The sequence below is a fragment of the Danio aesculapii genome, chromosome 8 (assembly GCF_903798145.1).
Source record: "Danio aesculapii chromosome 8, fDanAes4.1, whole genome shotgun sequence".
NCBI lineage: Eukaryota > Metazoa > Chordata > Actinopteri > Cypriniformes > Danionidae > Danio > Danio aesculapii.
This window is the reverse complement of record NC_079442.1, coordinates 43,261,067-43,267,379: the sequence shown is the minus strand read 5'-3', so window position 1 is coordinate 43,267,379 and position 6,313 is coordinate 43,261,067.

Here is a 6,313-nt window from a genome sequence, read left to right as displayed (position 1 = left end):
GGGTACACTGTGGTCATAAAGGGATGGACATGGTCAGCAACAATACTCAGGTAGGCTGTAGCATTGACACAATGCTCAATTAGTACTAATGGACCCAAAGTGTGCCAAGAAAATATCCCCCACACCATTACACCACCACCACCAGCCTGAACTGTTGATACAAGGCAGGATGGATCCATGCTTTCATGTTGTTGACACCAAATTCTGACCCTACTATCCAAATGTCACAGCAGAAATCAAGACTCATCAGACCAGGCAATGGTTTTCCAATCTTCTATTGTCCAATTTTGGTAAAGCTGTGTGAAATGTAGCCTCAGTTTCCTGTTCTTAGCTGACAGGGGTGGCACCCGGTGTGAAGTTTGAACCAATCTGGCCATTCTCCTCTGACCTCTGGCATCAACAAGTCATTTGTGCTCACAGAACTGCCGCTCACTGGACATTTTCTCTTTTTCAGACCATTCTCTGTAAACCCTAGAGATGGTTGTGCGTGAAAATCCCAGTAGATCAACAGTTTCTGAAAAACTCAGACCAGCATGTCTAATACCAACAACCATGCCACGTTCAAAGTCACTTAAATCACCTTTTTTTCCCCATTCTGATACTCGGTTTGAACTGCAGCCATGACCATGTCGACATGCCTACTTGCATTGAGTTGCTGCCATGTGATTGGCTTATTACAAATTTCCGTTAACGAGCAGTTGGATAGGTGTACCTAATAAAGTGGCCGGTGAGTGTGTTTTTAAATAAATAGTAATAAAGAAAGATCAAGGTCATATAATGCAATTCAAAAGCATAAATAAATGAAAAATACATAATTCACAAAATATTGAAAATCCCATTTTTACGGCTATATTTACAGTGCATATTTTGTATATAATTACAAATTAAAATTTAATTATCCTGGAAATAAAATAAATGTTCTTGTATCTTGAATACATATTATTTTTTTTACCATTAATTTGACCTGAGAATACAAAATTAATTAATTCTTGATTTTTATAATCACACTTCATAAAAACAGTCTGCAGAAACAATTGAATTGATATTCTCTCATTGAACATGTCATCAAGGGGGCAAAACCCCACCCCTTAGTGACGATCTCACCATCATTACCATAAACAGCCCTGAGTGAGAAGCAGCCATCCACCATTAGAGTTTTCACATCGTATATGCTAAATATAATTTTGAAATGAGGGCTGGAAGTACAATCCCATCCCAATTTAAAGTGACAGTCACCAAAACAACCCAATTTGGATCAAAGCATAAAAGGGTCAGTTTTAAAGAGTTCTAAAATATTATTTGTGTTGCATTTTGAACTGAAACTCCACATAAATACTCCAGGCACATCAGAGAATTATTTTACATCTTGTAAAAAGGGGCCATTAATTTTACCTGAGACATGTTTTACAGTGCAGCAAAAGCGAAACTGAATATATCTCAAGTGTTTCTCCTAGCTTCCGATTAGATTAAATGGAGAGCAAATGTCACAGCTAATCTCAAAGATTTCAGAAGGAATGTGAACAATACTGCTTACTGTACTGTAAGTCTGTGAAATAATTAACTACATTCATTTTTAGCTCCATAATCAAACTGGATGTCATCAGCTGTCTCATTTGAGATCAAAACAATGCCTCAAACTACACACATATTCACAGTCTAATCGAATTCCTCCAAGACCAAATCATCTCTGCATGTACACCTCTATACTATGTCATTTGTGTCTATTTTTAGATGTAAGAAACCTTAAAACAAGCTTATCCGTGAACATCCGAAAGATGAAAAAGCAACTTCTGAGCGATACAGTTTCCCTCTACTGAAATGTTCAAAATATAAATGTGATTATGTATTTGGTCCAGTTTAAAAATAGGACAGATGTTGCTTATGAATGCTATAAATAATACAGCACAGGTCAGGCGTAAAACACACTGACATTTGCACAATAATTGCGGGTTTGCCAACACAGGAGATTTTGAGCTTGGATTTGTAGATGTTCAGATATGGCACACAGAGCGTTTGCTCGGAAACTTGTGCGTGTTTGTACTGTTTTGTGGCGATTATGCAACAGCGGCAGGGATGATTCAGCAGTCAAATGTTCACTCATAGATTCTAGCCATGCAAATTCACACCGGCTATTTGACTCTCATTTTAAAACCAGTTTGCATGAGAGACTCTCACATCATTCAGACAAACGGAGGAACTGAGCTCTGTGGGAGTTTCACTCTCACACGCAGGTTCCTGTTAGTGCCAAAAATGGTTTTATAGCTCGATTCCACAGAAAAACGCTTTAGTTTAAAGGTTAACATGAAAATATTCTGGAAAACAAAAACCTTTCAGAAAAAAAATTCAAGAACATACAGGATGCATTCATTCATTTTGCTTTGGCTTTATTCATCAGTGGTCACCACAGTGGAATGAACCACCAATTTATCCAGCATATGTTTTACACAGCAGATGCCTTTCCAGCTGCAACCCAGTACTGGGAAACATTCACACTCATTCACACACATACACTACGGCTTGTATGTATGTGAGATAGAAGGGAACAAAGATATTTCAAAGCTTTAATGTGCCTTTTATATGCATTTTCTTTCTTTTCTTGCTGAAAAGCTGTTGTTTTGTTACAAGAGTTTTGCATTCTCCAAAGAAACTTTGTGTTCTCCTACAAAACAAAATAGGGTCACACTTTATTTTGATGGTCCGTTTGTTATATACAAGTTACATTGCATCTATCTGCCAACTAATTCTCATTAGTTGCCATATAGATGCACTACTATGTCTTTCTTTTCTTTTTCATTCTTTTATAACCTGTTTAAACACATTTTAATCTGTTTTTATCTGTTTTTAATCATTTTTATTTGTTTTTTATTTTTTTATACTTGTCTTCTTTTTATTTTAAGCCTATGAATTGCCACTGTGTATGAAATGTGCTATATAAATAAACTTGCCTTGCCTTGCATTAGATTATAAGTAGACTGTAAGGTTAGGGTTGGGGTTAGAGTTAGCGTAAGTTGACATACTTGCAAAGTCTCTTATAGTCAGCTAAATGTCTGTGGCAGGTGCAGAATCAACAGATATTAAGCAGACAGTCTACTAATACTCAAATGGACCATTAAAATAAAGTTTTACCCTAAATTGTATTGCCCCGGAACACTTTGCATTAAAGCACAAATTGTTTACCCTATGCACACCTTTTAAAGGGTACCTATTATGTCCCTTTTTACAAGAAGTAAAATAAGTCTCTGATGTTCCGTAGAGTGTGTATGTGAAGTTTCAGTTCAAAGTACACCAAAATTAATGTTTTATCACTCTTTGAAACTGACCCTTTTATGCTTTGATCCAAATTGAGTCGTTTTGGTGACTGTCACTTTAAATTCAAATGAGACTGTACTCCCAGCCCTCGTTTCAAATTTATATTTAGCATATGGTGTGAAAACTCTAATGGAGGACAGCTGCTTCTTACTCAGGGCTGTTTATGCTAATGAGAAAGAGATTGTCACTAATGGGCGGGGCTTTGCCTCTTTGATGACATGTTTAAAGAGAGAATGTCAATCAAAGTGTTTCTGCAGACTGTTTTTATAAAGTGTGATTATAAAAAATAGATGTAATCAATTTTGTATTTTCAGGTAGAATTAATAGTCAAAAATTAATATGCATTCAAAATATAAGTAAAATTTTTTAATATCAAACAATATACACAATATCCACTGCTATGTCACTCTGCAGCCCAAGACCGATTACTCACTGAGGCTAAGCAGGGCTGAGCCTGGTCAGTATCTGGATGGGAGACCACATGGGAAAACTAGGTTGCTGTTGGAAGTGGTGTTAGTGAGGCCAGCAGGGGGCGCTCAACCTGTCGTCTGTGAGTGCTAATGAACCATTGAAACTTGTCGCATGAGCTAGGCGTTTCCGGTTTGCCACATTCTCATGTGTATGAATGGAAGTCTATGGGGCGAAAAGTGCAGTGTGACCACGGCTTTAGGAAACTAACTAACCCAGGCTCATTCTGACATTGTATCTCTTTCTGGAGAGCACCAAACACATCCCAGGAGCTACGTTTTTTTGCAGTTTTTGTTTTCACGAATCCACCAGAGGCTGCTGTGTCTGCTCTTTCAGATCTCAAATTTCTCTCGCGAGTGCCATTTGCGCCTGCTGTTCGCTTTTAAATCCACCAGAGGCAACTGTCAACTGACTGTCGACTGACTGACTGACCATTCGACTGACCCACCCTCCTCCTTCCCTAAACCCGACCAATAGTATTTTAAAAAGCACCGATTGACCCACCCACACACTTCCCTAAACCCAACTGACAAATTTAAAAAGCAATTCAGAAAAAGAAAAGCCTTCGCCTGATTTTTACCACATTCTCACCCTGATATTTACTTTTTTATATTATTTTTTGGCTTCTGTTTTTGTCTTACCTGCTTTCCGCAACTGTTCTCGAACCCTGTCATCTCCACGTCCATGGTCAAGTCCCCCAATGTACATAGTGAGTTAACTGGACAAACTGGTAACAGCCAGAAATCCGTCTATACGGAGGTAAGTGGTCAGCTGGTAAGCACTAAAATGAAAAGCGTCATACCACCCCGTAGAGTTCATTAAAAAAATTAAATGTAGCCATATGTACTTCTGGCTACACAATTCACGATCTCCAGAAATGTACATAGGGCTACGTTTTTTAGAATGAGCCTATATTGGAATTTACAGATTTGTTTTACAGTGTACACAATCACAACATAGCTATTTTGTTATTTATAAAAGTGGGGGGAAAAAAGCTAATTACAAATACATAAGAACAGTAGGAAGATCCTCAGATTCTCTGGATTTGGGATTAGTAAAGAGTTTGAGTAAACTGTAATTTCTGCAAAAAATAAATTAATAAATAAAATTCTGCAACGCAACAACACTTCTTATATAATGTGTGGGAAATGCAAATGTGTTTAAATAAAAACAGTCCCCATTTCTTCCAACAAAATATCAGTCAGCATTTTCCAGCGGCGCGCATGGAAGAAATGCATTATCGCCACAATCAAACACATTATCTCGGCTGACCCTGAACTTTTCCTGAGCTCGGGTGAGGAGTTTAGTTACTATTCCGTTCACTCGCTCTCTTTCTCATTACACTCTTTCACACTGCTGGGAAATGGAAAGAGAAACCCAGCTGGCTCAAAGCTCTCCTCCTTCTCAAAAGAACCGGATCTGTTGAGTAATCAGCGCCGGGCGATAGTGAGAATAATACTAATAAGAGCATTTCAGACGGTTTCAGATCTCCCGCACCTGCAGGTGTGTCTGTGTTTGGCTCGTACAGGCTACACCTGGATAATTAGTCCCATTGAGTCAGAGTTTCTGCCACACACGGGCACAATGATTCGGGCAAGGTCACCGTGCCCTCTGTCTGATTTGTTTCGTGTGTGTGTGTGTGTGTGTTTGATCGGCTGTTTGCTCACGTGCCCAGCTGGATCCGTAATCCCACATTCATCCGAACAATAATCATGCGTAATTGTCTGCTTAACGGCTGCAGTGATAAAGCAACCTGATGTTGTTTGTTTATGTATCATTAGCTGCTCTTGTTGAGGCAAGCGCTACTTGTGCTATTACTCATAGGAATTAAACAAAACTAATTATTATTATTAATGTATAATGCATAAACTTGTGTTAATAGAGGGTTTTGAGGCATCTATGAAGAGCAACATTTTGTGGAGACCTTAGAGAACATTTTTATTCAATGTAAACAGATGGGGGCGTTTACACAACAATCAACCAAAACCAGAAAGCTTCTGAATGTACATTAGCACTGCTGAGTGTCATCGCCATCTACTGTCTTGGCAGACAAATTAATTTTAACTATTAATTAGATTTTAATACTTTTCGAGTTAGCGACTCGGTGGCGCAGTGGATAGCTTTGTCGCCTCACAACAAGAAGGTCACTGATTTGAGCCTCGTCTGGGTCAGTTGGCATTTCTATGTGGAGTTTGCATGTTCTCCCCGTGTTCACGTGGGTTTCCTCTGGTGCTCCGGTTTCCACCACAAGTCCAAAGACATGCAGTACAGGTGAATTGGGTGGGCTAAATTGTCTGTTGTGTATGGGTGTTTCCCAGTGATGGGTTGCAGCTGGAAGTGCATCTGCAGCATAAAACATATGCTGGATAAATTGGCTGTTCATTCCGCTGTGGCGACCCCAGATTAATAAAGGGACTAAGCTGAAAAGAAAATTAATAAATGAGTTTTCAAGTTGAAATATGAGACAATTTTGACAACTTTGCTGTCTGTACAATGAATTTTTTTCTGGGAGTGGCAGTGCTACTTTTGTTACGCT